Genomic DNA, 17107 nt, shown 5'->3' on the forward strand with positions numbered 1-17107 from the left:
ATGCAGGACAAGCACGAGAAATTAAGAGTGCTGACACGAAACACGGAAAATAAATAAGGGGAAACACGAAGCACGCATGTCGTCCCAAACACGAAAAATAAAACGTCAAAACACGAAAACACGTGAAATAAAAAGGCAGAAAACGTTTCACGAAAATCACCACCCTCTTAACATTTTTTATGCTCAGTGGACCATGAAATTTGGATAAAAATGTAATTTGGCACTTTACTTCTGATCAGTATATTTATGTAAAGAACAAAAGCATATTCCCTCTTAAATAAGAGATATAAATTTAGACTTGTTCGTGATAATACAAGTTTGGAAGTCACAGCCTAATCCTAACAAAGCTTCTTTATATATTACCTTTTGCTTTGTAAAAGCATACAGATGTGGCTTGTCCTTTCAAAATTCCGTTATTGGTCGAATTGCACACCTTCTCCCTTAAAGTTACCCAAGTAATTGTCCATACTATTCAATCTGCAGTTCTTTCCATTTGGGAAAGAAAATTGTTCAATTTCTGTTAAAACCTTTATGGGGTTATATCATTTGTTTGTGTGCGCTAACCTGGGTCCAGTATTCTCATGTTTAGTTGTGGATTTTTGCAGCTAATATTTTTTTTATTGAGAAGACATAGTGCTGAATCTTGATGGGAAGGTATCTGTTTTTAAGTTTGGTTTTGGTCCCTTAAAATGGGCATTGCTGAGCAGAAATCTGCTAATGTCATAATTTTCTGTTTGGTATTTTATCCGACAAGTATTACAAAATACTAATAGAAAAAGGAAGATCCAGAAACACATAGTTTAGGGATATAAAAATTTAAAATAAACCGACATAATGTGGACATACAAACAGATGGACAGTCACAGGAAACCCAATCACTCTCCTTAAACTGTAACCGCCAAAATGCTTTGTTTATCTTCCGTCCGATCCCTAAATCAAAGTGGCAAAACTTCTATGTACCGGAAGAAGTCCAAACTCCGAACTCGCTTATTACACATTTTTGTGAGATATGAGTAATATCGTCACTATCATCTTCAACATAATGTGTTTTAGTCGGACGCTGCTTAGGGTAGACTTTCCCTTCCTGTGTTTGTTGCTTTAAATTCGGTTTTTCTTCAGCATTTCGCTTCCTTTAATTTCGGCATTTTTTCGCTAAATGTCCCTTCTTATCGCACACATAACACTTTGAGTCTTTCCATTCATTATCCGTTGCATGAGATTATCCACATCGATAAATAAATTCGTCATAGATACCAGGACTAAATTTTATATATACGCCAGACGCGCGTTTCGTCTACAAAAGACTCATCAGTGACGCTCGAATCCCCCCCCCCCCCAAAAAAAAAAAGAAAAAAAAGAAGCAAAATAAATTTTGAACTTGAAGAGCATTGAGATTCAAAATTCCTAAAAGTGTTTCCAAATACAGCTAAAGTAATCTATGCCTGAGGTAGAAAAGCTTTAGCATTCCTCATTACGAATTGTAACTTTGTGCACGTGCTTAGGTTCCTGAACTTGTAGATCATGCAAAATATTGATGTAGTTCTAAATTCACATGAAAAGCATTGATAAACACATTATACAATGTTTTAATATATAATCTATAATACTAAAATTACGAAGTCCAATTTTTCAGCCGTCATCACATAAAAACGACGAATCAAAGAATTCAACTTTATATATCACTAATATAGTACAAAGGGGTAGATTGAAAATTACACCACTCCAGGCCCTTTTGTTTTCCACGTAATTAATATTGCCAATAATTAAGAAGTTCCGGGTCGAGTCCGATACCGATACCAATAGTATATTCACCTGTTACCTATTACCTAATCTGTACGTCCGTATTTGACAGGCGCACCACCAAACGGTGTATTCATGGTTAATATGCTATATACACGGGTCATAATCACAGGGTTTACACTACTAAATTGTCAAATAGCTACCTATTGTAGTATTTTAATCAGTAAGACTTTCTAAGATAACAAGACTAAAAATGAGGAACAGTGTTCAATTTGTCAAACATGACGTAAAACAGCGAATCAAAGAATTCATCTTTATTTATAACTAATCTGGGAACAGAATATCTAACATCAATATATATGTTCCTGAACTAATATAGGACAATGTTGTTGATTAAAAATACTCCATTCCAGGACCTTTTGTTTTCCAAATAATTAATATTACCAATAATTGATAAGTTCCAGTTCGACGGGTTCAAACAGAAAGATTTGAAAGCAGAGAAAAACTGTGTATCTTATAATCGGCATGACTTTATCAGATGACAATACTAATACTAAAATAAGGCTTGCGCATAGTTATATACCTTAATTCAGTCACGGACCCGCGATATCACGGGTGTGTTCTAGTATTGTTTAAAAGTTCATCATGCTTTGCTTTTTTGCACTTTTCTGACAACCATCCAATTACTTTAACTGTATTCCAAAATGAACCACTAAAAGCTAGAATGTTGTTAAATTTTCAATGTACTAATAATTTAATAGAACGGGTCAGACCCCCAGCACTTTTTAATCATTGTGAGGTATAGTCTACACACTTAAAATTTGGAAGATATTGGTTGAGAGGAAAAGGTTGTGCTACCGCCAAATACTGGCAGTGGTTTCCGTCCTTTGAATTTGATGATACGTCCAGGCCCAGCCAAGCATAAATTGGTTTAACAGATCATGAGGTGCAGTACTGTAACAAATATTATTTACAGCACCTACTTTTTATCGCCGGTTTCGAACATGCAAGGGGTGTCCCTAAAAATTTGAAAAATAAGATGCAAAATCCTGAATTCTGAGTGCTTTGACTATGATAAAAGAAGTAACCAAAACAACTATCCTATACTATACTTTTGCATGCTTAATCACATTGAATAAAACTTCATTTTTTAAGACTTTATTTAAATTTATTTCTCTTTGGCATAATCAAGTATTATGTTTGAATTCATGAATTCATCCTGCACTTCATAGCTGAAATAATTTTCACACTCCTCATCTCCATACATAATGTCAACCATTGGTTAAAATTAAAACATCAACATTAAGTTGAAACCATTTAGTCTTATTTTCAGAAATATGCCAAACTACAGATTATAATTGATTACTATAGATTTAATGATCATGTCTAAAATAATATTTTTTGTTTTAAAGTTTATGCTAAAATACGAGAGCATAATATGGTTATAAATTTTCCAGCCATTGTTCCACTGACTCCTCAGCTTTGAAGTTTGATATGCCAGATGATGTCAGCTTCACTGTTAAAAGACTGTTTAAAGTTTTTGTTGTCATGCTTGACCTTCATGTGGTTTTGATCAGCTTCATTTGACTGAATGATGGTTCACTTAACACTTGTTGGGGTTAGCCATAGCTGACTAATGATGTGTCACTGACTGAATGTGTGTCACCAACAGTGTGACACTGCTGAATAATGGTGTCACGACTGACGATGTGTCACCAACTGATGGTGTGACACTGTTGACTTATTGGTGTGTCACTAACTTCTGGTATATATTACTGACCAAGGATGTGTCACCAATTTATCCTGCATCAAACGCTCAACAGAAATATTATTCGATGGAAAATCTGGTCCATAAAATAGTTTTAATTCCATATTTCTAATTAAACAAGCTCTGGATTTGCAATACATATCTCTTAATATTCCACCAATCTGTTGTAAATGTAACCCATTCCTAAGGCTGTTTCTATTTCACCACCAACATTCCTATTCTTATTTCTACTTTCATTCAGCGCTACTTACCTTCCTAATTTGTATTAAACTGTTCGCTTACATTTTAAGGTAAGGTTGACGAAATTTCCACATCTGTGTGGAATAATTTTGGTGGTGTTTCCTTATCTGATCTATATATGGTGATAACTGGTGAATTGGATATTGATGTGTCACTGTCTGATAATGTACCATAGGTGCCTAATGGTGTGTCACTGACTGATACTGATGTGTTACCAACATACGGTGTGACACTGCTGACAAATGGTGTGTCACTGTTGACTAATGATGTGTCATCAACTGATGGTGTGACACTGCTGACTATTGGTGTGTCCGTGGGTTTGAGACCAGTAGAATTTGTGTCGGACCAGTAGATTTTGTCAGCTGGTGGTCCGGCGGACCAGTAGACATTTTTCGTTAAAATCACTGATTGCATCTGCATCTCGGGTTTGTTTACAAAAATAAACCTGATAAATTATTTTCTAGGGTACTTGGGGTACTATTTTAAAAGTATTTTTATTAATATCTCAGATGAGCGCACTACAAAACAACAAAAAATGTGAAATTTTTTGAATGGACTTTAAACGCCGGGCAAAACAAATTAATTAATGAAGCGACCAAAACAAATTAATTAATTAAGCGACATTCAAACTGACGAAAGAAAACGTAAATATAAAATATCAAGATCTCGAATGGTTAAATTGTAAATTCGATTGTAATGACATGCTTTGTCATATTCCTGATAAAATGGATTGACCGTAGCAGGGAATCGAACCCCATTCTCCTATAAAAAAAAAAATAGGCGTTATAACCAATATACCACCAAGGTTTCCAATCCATTTTACAAATGCAACAAGATTGTCACGCAGTATTGATTTTAATCATCCTGTAAAACAGCATTTGAAATCGTCAGATGCACAAAGGCGTGCCCTTTGTTCAACTTTACAAGGTGTAGCCACCGGCACCGCAAGTATAAATGGATCTCTGTCAAAGGGCCCCTCCTGTCAAGTCTCGAAGGTCAGTACAACTTTATCAAGGAATCCTCTTTTAGATTTGAACATATTTACCAATGCTACAATATTATCGCTCTGGCAAAAATAATCACGAATATAATGCCTACCCATGTTAAAACTACAATTAAGTATAGCTGGCATCAATTATTTCTTAATTGCGACAAAACATTTATTGACTTTTGTACTTTTATTTTCTTTATGAACAGCGCAGAAGATGATGGGTTACAAAATGAAGGCAATATTATAGATATTCACCTATATAATATAGCTATGGACACAGTAAATGACGAAGATCTAGATGACTTGGCTGGCTGTTGATACTTTAGGAGGAGAATCTACCATTATGCCGATTTTTATTGACATAGTTGATGGTAATGAGGTGCACTCATATCTAGGCTTTGAGTTACTTCTCGATTCCATCTAAAGATGCCCAGTCTAGAAGTTTGATGAGAAGTTTTTGGTTTAAAGTCATTTAATAAACTTAAACTTGGAACATGAAGTATTGCATCTCTACATCCTAGCAAAAATCACCAAAGTCTCCTAGGGCAATGGTATCCTTTTGTGCGTTGTTAGGTTTAAGCCAGGATGCTAATTTGTCCCGGAAGACCTTTTTGCATTATAAAAGGATGTCCGTTCTTTTCCGTCAGAACCTTTTTTGCATTATCGATGTAACGATGTTAACCTTGAACAATGTGCCGCCAATTGGAAAACATGTTATGTACGCTTAAATGTAATAGTTTTGTGTAGAATTAGAGAATGGAAAAATATTTTTTGGAAAAAAAAGTTTGTTTCCAGTTTTGGAGATATTTTTTTTTTACCCTGAAAAAAACCCTTGTTTGTTTCAACCTCAGCTACCACTTTGTGTAATGCAAAAATTGAAAGAAAACAATGGTTTTTGCCTTGTCGCCTAAAAAAGATTGTTTTTTCGCCCCCAAAAAAGTTTGTTTGTTTATATATCTGCAATTATTTATTTTGTTTATTTATATATATGTAGTCGTCAATTGGGTAATGTTTTAATTTGACAATGTAAAATAATTCAAAGAGAAAACTAACGGCCCTATTTATCAATTAATCAATTACAAAATTCGTTCACAAGTGTCACTTCGATGACACACTAATCGATCCACTTGTGGCAGATACTGGTGATATGTATATCCATAATGTAGGTTACTCAACATGGTGAATTGATGTGGTGCTTGATTTTGCTGCATCTGCCTAGAAAATTAAGGTGGTGAAAATGAAACATACAACTTATGTAATTATAAGGAAAGAAAAGAAAGATGCATTAAGTTATGAATTTAGAATGTATAAGAACATATTTATGAAGAGTTCACAATTTCAATAACTTCAATCATTTGTATCGCAGATTCAAGGTCCTCATCCTCTGTTTGTTGTTGCCGAGGGTTATGAGACAGTATAGATAGTCTGGAAAAGACAGAGGCAATCGGACAAGGCAGAAGATACTGTGATGCTGCAAACAATTTCCTTCCTGCTTCATCCCTACAAACTCTCATGTTCCTTGCAACATCTGCAGCACAAGCTTTTCTCCCACTTCCTTCTGCAAAAATTCCTCTGAGGTAGTCTTTAACCTGCTCATCGAATCGAACATTTCTTCTTTCTTTTTAAGTGCCCAGCCCATTTGAGTTGTCGAAAGTCCTTGATCTAAGCTGGAATTTCTTGAAAGTACAGAATGTTCATTGATACTAGAGCAGGAATCTTTGCATTTATTTTTGAGGTGGTCGAATGTTTTTTTTTTAATTCAGTTAAAAAGTATGTGGGACTCTAATTTAGAAAAAGATTGAAATATTTGGGAGTAGCCAGGTTCAATACATGAAAATGTTTTCCCTTGGTCGGTAGTTGAAATTTCAGGTTCTCCGGGTTCTTCAGGTTTTATAACAACAGGTTCAACAGCTTCCTCATTAAGGTTACTACTCTTTTTCTTTCTAATATCATAATACCCCATCCCTACTGTCAAAATTTATTTGCCGAGTGTTTATTTAATGTCTTTTAATTTCCTTATTTCTGAGTATTAATAAAGTTAAAAGCATACAATATGAGAACTAACCGGTATAATTCTCGTCCATTAACAAAGCGACCACTGTTGTCGATTAACGTTGAACTCAGTAACGTTGCATACATCTTCCTGTACTGCACTGATAACTTTTTGAAAGTAAAGATTCTCCATCATTTTAAGAGTTTCATCATAATTTGAACTTGATCGAATAGTCAAGTCAGATCTTGGCAATTGTTGTGTTGTGTTACTTCTTGCTGTCTGCATAATCATAATACATCCATCATGTAGATGCACTCACAATTTGGGGTATTTTGAACTTTTTAAGATTATTCTTTGAATCAGAAACAATACACGTGAATAATGTTGTTTTAATAGAGGGACTAAATAATGTATATATATATAATGGTTTCAACTCCTTCAGGCCAGGTTGACTTTTTATGAATTTGACTATTATTTTAGGTATTTTTGACATCTTCTTTCATTTTACATGATTTACCCAGCGCCAACCAAGTGCTTGGTACCGACATACCCAATTTTATAAACCAGCTTTCTGACGTATATTAAAGATCTCAACAATAAAGTGTGCCTCAACTTTTGCGGGAAGATTGAGAATTCCACGAAGGTATACAGGACGTCATCTAGAATAGATATTCCTGTTTGTCCCAAACATTATTCGAACATAGGTAATACTGAAGTAAAAAAAGTGGCTATACATAAACCATTTATCGCTGTTTTTTTTGTACTAAAATAAATTAAAACAAAGCGGTTACAAAACCTTTACATAACATAAGCAACACGACGGGTGTCACATGTGGAGCAGAATCTGCTTACCTTTCCGGGGCACCTGAAATCACCTCTAGTTTTTGGTGGAGTTCGTGTTGTTTGATCTTTAGTTTTCTATGTGTGACTGTTTCATTTTAGCCATGGTGTTGACAGTATGATTTATGAGTTTGACCGTCCTTTTGGTATCTTTCGTCCCTCTTTTACAACAATGAAGAAAAACATTTTTTTTTAAATTATTTTAAAATTATTTCCCTGTAAGCAAACAGTTAAATGGTGTAAGGAAACTTCTGTCATGAACACCTTAAATTATCTTTTGTTTTGTTTACTAGTTACTGGTTTAGAACTCATTTTACATTAAATCTTAATAATGTCAAAATCATGACTTGCCTAACAGTGCAGAAATACTAGACGTCTCAAAGTAGAAATTCCACTTGTATAGCTATCGTTTAATTGATGTTTCGCCTACGTTCCTTTCTTTATCGTTATAACATTAGAAATTACCAAACATGGTTATTGTCTAAATTGAGGTCAACATTTTAGTAATTATCCCATAAACGAATGAGATGTTTCTTTGGTTAAACTTTGACCAAGGTGATAATAAATAATATAAAACATTAAAAAGACAGAAACACTTGTTTTTTTTCAGTGAAAACAATGATACACAAAATGTTTACCTTTCTAGTATGTTAATTATCTTTGTAACTTCGCATATGTACAAAATGTATGTCAATATCTGTCACAATAAATATCAAATTGACATGTTTAACATATTTATCGTGTTATGTATATTTCTTGTCACTTGTGTATATTATGTTTACCTTTCAACCAGTGAAGGTTTCACTTTTTGGAATAAAGCTATTATTCGTGGCCCTTTCCGCTCCTCTCAGCTGTTTCAAGAATCGCGAAATTCCACAAACTACAATTCAAGAATGCTGGTGAGTGTTGTTAGTACATCTATATTTCTTAATAAGATACGTTAATTGATTTTCAAGTCGTATGACCTGTAGTATTTTTTTTTTTAAATATATTGTTTTCTTGCAATGTTTTAAATAATAAATGCAGGGTGGGGGTTTCAGTATCAAATAACCTCGAATGATCCATGTTACTTTCTATAACTCGATTGCCCTTATTTCGCATGTTTCAAATCACCTGCTAAATTTTGGTTTGCAAGCAATTTTTATGAGCGGAAATTAAAAATACGTTAAAAAAATATAGCATGTTCTTCATTTGAGATAGATGTTTGATGACAAAGGTAAAACAGTTTATTACATAAAAGGAAAGAAAGAAAAATTCAGTTGTTTATGACAGAAAAAAAACAAGTATATTAACATATTCATTAAAAAGAGATATCATACTTGTAAATAAAGACATTTCCATACTTTATACTTTAGTATACTGCAATGTTATAATATCGGAAACTTGTGTAGAAATGTTCCATTTTTAAACCTGTTTTAAAATATTAAATAAACATTTTGAAATGTGTTTCTTTTATCTTATCATTCACTATTTTTAACCGATAGAACATGTTAATATACAACAACAACACATTCGATAGTGCATCGACAATAATATTTATAGAAAAAAAACTTATTATTCAAAGTACACCAGGTACTGATTCATTCATAAATAAAACAAATGTATCTACAAAAATCTGGTGAACTATGGGGGAAAATTAAAATATAAAGTTCCACAAAAAACAGAAAAAAAACCTGTTTAAATTATTAAATGGGATTAGAAAAAGCAATGAAAAAAATTTGAAAAGTTATACCGCAAAACATGCAACAATGAATCGACAATAACATTCATAGAAAAAAAATACACTTATCATTCAAATGTACACTAGGTACTGTTTTATTTTAAGGAATGACTGTAATATTTTTTCTGTCTATGAAGAAATAACATAAAAAATGTGGTTCACACTGAATAACGTGCTTAGTTAAATTAAATTATTCATAAATAAAACCAATGAAAAAAAACACACAAAGGTATCTACAAAAATCTGGTTAACTATGGAAGAAAATTTAAAAGATGGTTTGAATTATGTTAAACGTGAAATGAAAAACATATAAACAAAATTTGAAATGTGTTTTTATTATCTTTATCTTAACCATTCACAATTGATAACTTTGAGAACTTGTCATTATACCACAAAACATTCAACTGTGCATCAACAATAATATTAAAAAAAATATATACTTGTCATTAAAATGTATATCAAAGAAACAAAACAAGATTCACAAAAAATAAAACAAAGAAAAACATAGTTACACACAGAAAAATTTATTCAAGGTTACATTTATATGATAAGATTTCTAATAATTACTACAGTAAAACAAAGGTATTCCTATAAAGTCAATTGGAAAAAAGTGGTTTACACCAAGTGTACATAATAAAGATTTTAGGGTGTTGTGTGTGTATTTTTTTTTATTTTCTCAATGTAATAGACAGTAACTCTGTTGAAAATGTTTCTCCAACTAAAATTCATACTACATCCTATCTAAATAAATGTAACCTTAAATAAATTAATATAAGTGGCACACACTTGCATAAAATACATGTATACATATATTATACAAAAACTTCTACAATATATAAATTATATCTGTGGTTATCATAACAGGTTTTATTTTTAAATAAAAAAAGATATTGAACATTTAATTATCTATCTCATTAACATTTGAATAGCATTATATATATTAGGATATTACTGCACTAGGATAAATAATTCTTAAAAGGATAATCTCACTTTTTCCCTGATCTTTTTGTCTGCAATTTTACCACTATGTATGAATGATAAATAATTACATATAATTATACAATGAAAGTATACAAGAAAATAAAAAAATATTTTTTCTTAAATTATAGGAATAATTTTTCTTCAAATTGTCAACAGGCAATTTCAAACTAAACATGTCATTGACATGCTTTGACTTAATTTTTTTACACTTAACAAGGTGCTTGTTATAAGAACCACAGATATAATTTATATTCTAAATTTACAATAAAATTTAAAGATGCCCAACATTGGGCATGGAGCCCCATTGATAACCGGGAGGTCTTTCTGGTGCCATGCCTTGGGAGGTTCGGAGAAAGGTCCTTCTTCCTAGTCTTTGTCTGTTCTTCCTTCTCCTCACACCCCTCACTATCATAACTGATATGATAGTGAGCACCACACCCACCACTGCACTGATGAGTTTTTCTGAAGAAAAAAATAATTATGATTATACACTTGTGACTACGGAGAGTTTAGTGTTTAAAAAATTAAACACACAACTTTAAATAAAAAATTTAATTTTTTTTTTAAATGAACTTTCTATACTTATGTTTTGCATAAAATATGTTTCTTCTTCCCACCCTTTGTTTAACACTTTTAAAGCTTGTGCGTTTCTTATAAACCAAGAATATGCATTGCATGAAGGAATATTTTAACTTATCTTGTGCTACTTTGAATGGAGAGTTGTCTCATAGACATTCATACTACAAATATTTTTTATATGTAAAGTACCTATGTTTTCACAAACCATATAATATATATAATCCCATAAGGAAACTTTTCTAAAAATCTAATTTATCTCTCCATTTAAGGTGGTACCTAACACTACAGGGAGATAACTCTGTAAAGTCAGCTAAACGTTTTAATTACGTTGTGTTTTAAAGGGAACAATACGCTTCTCAAAGATCAAAATTGGTATTTGTCAAACTGCTATATAACCAGTGTAATTGTTCTGACAAAACGGTTGGTTCAAAATTTATGAAATTTTTATATTTTTTTGTTAAAGGGTCAAAGTAAATACGTTGTCCAAATTTTATCAAAATTAAACGAGCCAAATTAATTTTAGTGAAAGTGTTGGGTACCCCCTTAAGTGTTGTCTCTACATGTTCAAACAGTGCAAAAAAAATAGTATTTTCCTGATCACTATATATATATGACTAGTTATTCTAGTGAAATGAGAGTAGATGAACATTAAATTAGATCTTAAGTTTTCTCATTTGAATTGTTTTACATTGTTATTCCATGACCTGTTATAAATCACTATGTGGTATGGGTTTTACTCATTGAAGAAGGGTATATATGCTGACCTACAGTTCTTAATTTCTGTTTCATTTGGTCTCCTGTAGAGAAAATTGTCTGATAAGCAACCATAGCACGTCTTTTTTCTTATTGTCTGTTGATGTTTTTTTTTTAAATTATTTTTACATTAATAACATACCAAGAATTGACTCCTCATAGTTTGCAGTGGTGGGTAGGTGCTCATTGTGGTGCTTATCATGGTTGTCTTCATGTACCATAGGATACCATTTCACTTCTGGTTCCTCCTTCTTATCTTTTTCATCATTAATCACTGTTACAAAATAAATAATAGGGAGAAATTAATACATGTTTTCATGTACTCATGATACACTAGAACAACCGGATGTTTAAAATGTAATCCGCGGTAACGTTTCAAAACATATGTAATCATGCAAGTTCATTGATAAATATTACTTCTTTAATTATTTAGTTTACTTAACGGTTTTCCATTAAAAAAATTAAAATAATAGTTCTAAGAAAACAATCTTGAATAAAATAAGTTGAATGATCCTTGATTGCACCTCCGAGCTTTTCCGAAGTTTATCGAAGCGGAATGGGGATCATCTCAAGGTATCATGAGGTGTAAATGTAACATGTCATCAATCTTTCTAATTTTGTTTAAAATTTTGAAAACTTTTACACACATCGGGCAGTTTTCTATCATCGCTTGTATATTTTGACAATATGCTTATAATTTGTAATTAAGAGAAACTTTATTCCCAATTTCGAATTTGGAAAAAAATAATCACAAAATATACTGTATCCTAAACCATCTATTAGAAATTAAAAACTGATTTCGAATAAAACCTTGAAACATAAATATTCTTTTCAACAGGTAGGGACACAGTATGGTTATATGGACAAGAAGGTGGCAGGGTGTAAAACAAAAAGGGTGGGTGGGTTAAAAATTGATAAAAAAAATAAGATACAATACATATTTGAATACAGATAAAGATTCATAATAAGTCTTACTCCTGATCTGGCATCCTGATGTGGTAATGTCATGCATGGCCAGGGTCCACTATCAACCTTGTAAAGGTTGACCCACAAGTTACATGTGTGATTGGGGTTCTAATTCTGACACATTACACCCCCTTTCCACATCTAAGAACGGTTCTCGAGCTTCTCACACAGTGCATTGACCCTCTTGGACAATCCTCATCCTGTCTAGTAGTGTTGAGAGATACAATTAGAAAAATGGTCGAGACAAAAATAGTGAGTCGCGCCATTTTCTGTGGTTTCTGTAAAATACTAGGTGGGGCCAGTTTACGCGAGCCACGGGTAATAACGAAAAACCACGAGATATTTTTTTTATTTTTAGCAATATATATTTAATAAGTATTTTTTTTATATATATGATATGATTTTTAAAATAAAATAAGAAAAAAGGATTTGATTATAGAAAAAAAAACATTCAAACTTTTTCCGACTACTTTTTTTAGCACTGAAAAAAAGATGACCCTGAATGACCCTGGTCACGTACTATATTTAAAACGCCCTAATTAAGCATGTTTTAATTCATCTGTTTAAGATAGATTGTCACGACCTTTTTATGAGCCAAAAGAGAGATGAAAAAAAAAATGCATGACCCATAAATTAATTTTAATTAAGGATGATGTTCTAAATCTGTCATCCCCAAGGGTGACTGGGGTATAGAAATATCGGTCACTTGGTCTTCTCCCGACCGGCAGTAAAACGCTTGCCGAAGTGGGGCGTCCGTTTGGCTGTGCGGGATGTACAAGTTCGCAGTCACGTCCGGTCAGAAGGGGACGTTAAATCCGATGCCTCGTGTAAAGAGAGTGCCACGCTCTTTGCACGTTAAGAACCCTTGCAACAACTCTTAGAGGGGTCCGTAGGTGGCCTTTTGCTAGGCAAAATTCTGTCTCTATCCAATATACCCTCATTTTCCAGTGGCAGTCCAAATTTTCCCGACTATCATCCTCTATTATAACAACCTACCTATTGTATTTATTGTTAACTTGTTCTCGTCCTGAATATGCATGAAACATTTGCCACTGGACGTTAAGCAACCAACAATCAAGCAATCTTAATCTGTCATAGATGTTTAATGACAAAGGACATGAATGACAGTCGGGTGATATAATGAGTGTATATCTAAAAAACTAGAGGCTCTAAAGAGCCTGTGTCGCTCACCTTGGTCTATGTGCATATTAAACAAAGGACACAAATGGATTCATGACAAAATTGTATTTTGGTGATGGTGATGTGTTTGAAGTTCTTACTTTACTGAACGATTTTGCTTCTTACAATTATATCTATCATGAACTTTGCCCATTAGTAACAGAGAACTATATTTGGTAAAAATTTACATAAATTTACCAAATTAATGAAAATTGTTAAAAATTGACTATAAAGGGCAATAACTCCTTAAGGGGTCAATTGACCATTTAGGTCATGTTGACTTATTTGTAGATCTTACTTTGCTGAACATTATTGCTGTTTACAGTTTATCGCTATCTATAATAGTATTCAAGATAACCAAAAACGGCAAAATTTCTTTAAAAATTACCAATTGGAGGGCAGCAACCCAACAACCAGTTGTCCAATTCATCTAAAAAATTCAGGGCAGATAGATATTGACTTGATTAACAATTTAACTTCTTGTCAGATTTGCTCTAGATGCTTTGGTTACATAGTTATAAGCAAAAAACTGCATTTTACCCCTATGTTCTATTTTTAGCCGTGGCGGCCATCTTGGTTGAATGGCCAGATTTAGATTTATGAAAAATGGTTAAAGATTGACTATAAAGGGCAATAACTCCTAAAGGGGTCAACTGACCATTTTGGTCATGTTGACTTATTTGTAGATCTTACTTTGCTGAACATAATTGCTGTTTACAATTTATCTCTATCTATAATAATATTCAAGATAATAACCAAAAACAGCAAAATTTCCTCAAAATTACCAATTCAGGGGCAGCAACCCAACAACCAATTGACCGATTCATCTGAAAATTTCAGGGCAGATAGTTCTTGACCTGATAAACATTTTTATCCCATGTCAGATTTCCTCAAAATGCTTTGGTTTTTGAGTTATAAGCCAAAAACTGCATTTTACCCCTATGTTCTATTTTTAGCGGTGGCGGCCATCTTGGTTGGTTGACCAGGTCACGCCACACATTTTTTAAACTAGATACCCCAGGATTAATTTGGCCATGTAGTTTCAGAGGAGAAGATTTTTGTAAAAGATAACTTTAATTTACGAAAAATAGTTAAAAATTGACTATAAAGGGCAATAACTCCTAAACGGGTCAACTGACCATTTTGGTCATGTTGACTCATTTGTAGATCTTACTTTGCTGAACATTATTGCTGTTTACAGTTTATCTCTATCTATAATAATATTCAAGATAATAACCAAAAACAGCAAAATTTCCTCAAAATTACCAATTCAGGGGCAGCAACCCAACAACCAATTGACCGATTCATCTGAAAATTTTAGGGCAGATAGATCTTGACCTGAAAAACATTTTTATCCCATGTCAGATTTCCTCAAAATGCTTTGGTTTTTGAGTTATAAGCCAAAAACTGCATTTTACCCCTTTGTTCTATTTTTAGCCGTGGCGGCCATCTTGGTTGGTTGACCAGGTCACGCCACACATTTTTTAAACTAGATACCCCAAAGATGATTGTGGCCAAGTTTGGATTAATTTGGCCAAGTAGTTTCAGAGGAGAAGATTTTTGTAAAAGATAACTTTAATTAACGAAAAATGGTTAAAAATTGACTATAAAGGGCAATAACTCCTAAACGGGTCAACTGACCATTTTGGTCATGTTGACTTATTTGTAGATCTTACTTTGCTGAACATTATTGCTGTTTACAGTTTATCTCTAACTATAATAATATTCAAGATAATAACCAAAAACAGCAAAATTTCTTCAAAATTACCAATTCAGGGGCAGCAACCCAACAACCGATTGACCGATTCATCTGAAAATTTCAGGGCAGATAGATCTTGACCTGATAAACATTTTTACCCCATGTCAGATTTGCTCTAAATGCTTTGGTTTTTGAGTTATAAGCCAAAAACTGCATTTTACCCCTATGTTCTATTTTTAGCCGTGGCGGCCATCTTGGTTGGTTGACCGGGTCACGCCACACATTTTTTAAACTAGATACCCTTATGATGATTGTGGCCAAGTTTGGTTTGATTTGGCCCAGTAGTTTCAGAGGAGAAGATTTTTGTAAAAGTTAACGACGACGGACGACGACGGACGACGACGACGGACGACGACGGACGACGACGGACGACGGACGCCAAGTGATGGGAAAAGCTCACTTGGCCCTTCGGGCCAGGTGAGCTAAAAATGGATTGATTATAAATACAGCTGAAAAATTACAGTATTTCAAATTAAATAAAAACTCCCTGTTCAGAGAAAAGTAAGTTCTTTACATGATGACGATATTTATTTACAATCTTAAGAATTTCTTTTTTTTTTTTGCTGTAATAATTTAATTTAGTGCTGACAGGATAGTTTTAATTTAAATTAATTACCTTCAGATGTGAAATAAATAACAACAACCAAAAACAGATTGTTTTTATTGATCTTGTTACGACTTCTTCGATTTTCTTATAAAATATTATTTGTTACAATTTTCTTACTCTGTCTAATATCTGTGAATGAACCATTCGTGTTTCGATGTGTATGAATGTCTCACTGTTCGTAGTTCTGATGAATCTCACCGGTATGAATCTGTCTATTTCAGATAGAAGAAAAATGGCAGGAAATTTTGATACCTTTGATGGAGATTCCATTTCAAAGTGAGTATCTACCTGAATTTTCCTTTGTTGAAATTATTTTGCACACATTCGTTTTACTCAACCTAAAGTTTCATTAATAACTAATTTAATATTTTGAACGATTGAAACAATTTGTCTTTTCAATATCATAAAATACATTTCAATTAGTGATGAATGATTTATCTTTTTATTCCTTACAGTTCACAAATGAATAGATTCCTCGAAGACATGCCAGGATTTGGTGAGGAGGAGAGAGGGGTGGAAAGTAGCCCAATTCATTTCGGGACAACTTTTCACCCCAAAGTTTCGTAAGTTTCTTTTCTTTTCTTGTAATTTTATATGTCAATATGAACATCATTTTACCAACTATTGGAGGTTTTTTTGGGGGGTAAACATCTCCAAGTTTATTCTCGCCTGAATGAAAATGTTTCTTTTCAACATGCAACACATTACTTCTTCTTTCGTTTCTTTTTTTTTTTTCGTTTTCGGATGATAAATTTGTATTTATTATCGTAAACAAAAAAGGATTTGCATACATTTTTAACTATTATCTTATGTTTCAACATGCATATTTTCCAATCGTAGATATTCAAAACTTCTTTTTTAAATTTTTACAGTACTGGGAAAGGGTTCTATGAACATCGGATGTTTGATGGTGAATCTTCTTCTTCTTATTCAGCCCGGCAAGTTTTGATTTACATGATTTTTGTTTATATTGTTGATTCGGCTTGTTTAA

At 32.9% G+C, this 17107-nt stretch overlaps 1 long non-coding RNA gene across 1 annotated transcript; it reads left to right on the top strand.

Moving 5' to 3' along the window:
* Nucleotides 1–8277: 8277 nt before the first annotated feature.
* LOC134717522 (uncharacterized) lies at nt 8278–17053 on the top strand. Its single transcript, XR_010107365.1, has 3 exons — nt 8278–8471; nt 16572–16679; nt 16989–17053. It is a non-coding gene; the product is annotated as an uncharacterized LOC134717522 (long non-coding RNA).
* Nucleotides 17054–17107: the final 54 nt, after the last annotated feature.

This window comes from Mytilus trossulus, chromosome 5 (assembly GCF_036588685.1).
Source record: "Mytilus trossulus isolate FHL-02 chromosome 5, PNRI_Mtr1.1.1.hap1, whole genome shotgun sequence".
In the NCBI taxonomy this organism is placed as follows: domain Eukaryota; kingdom Metazoa; phylum Mollusca; class Bivalvia; order Mytilida; family Mytilidae; genus Mytilus; species Mytilus trossulus.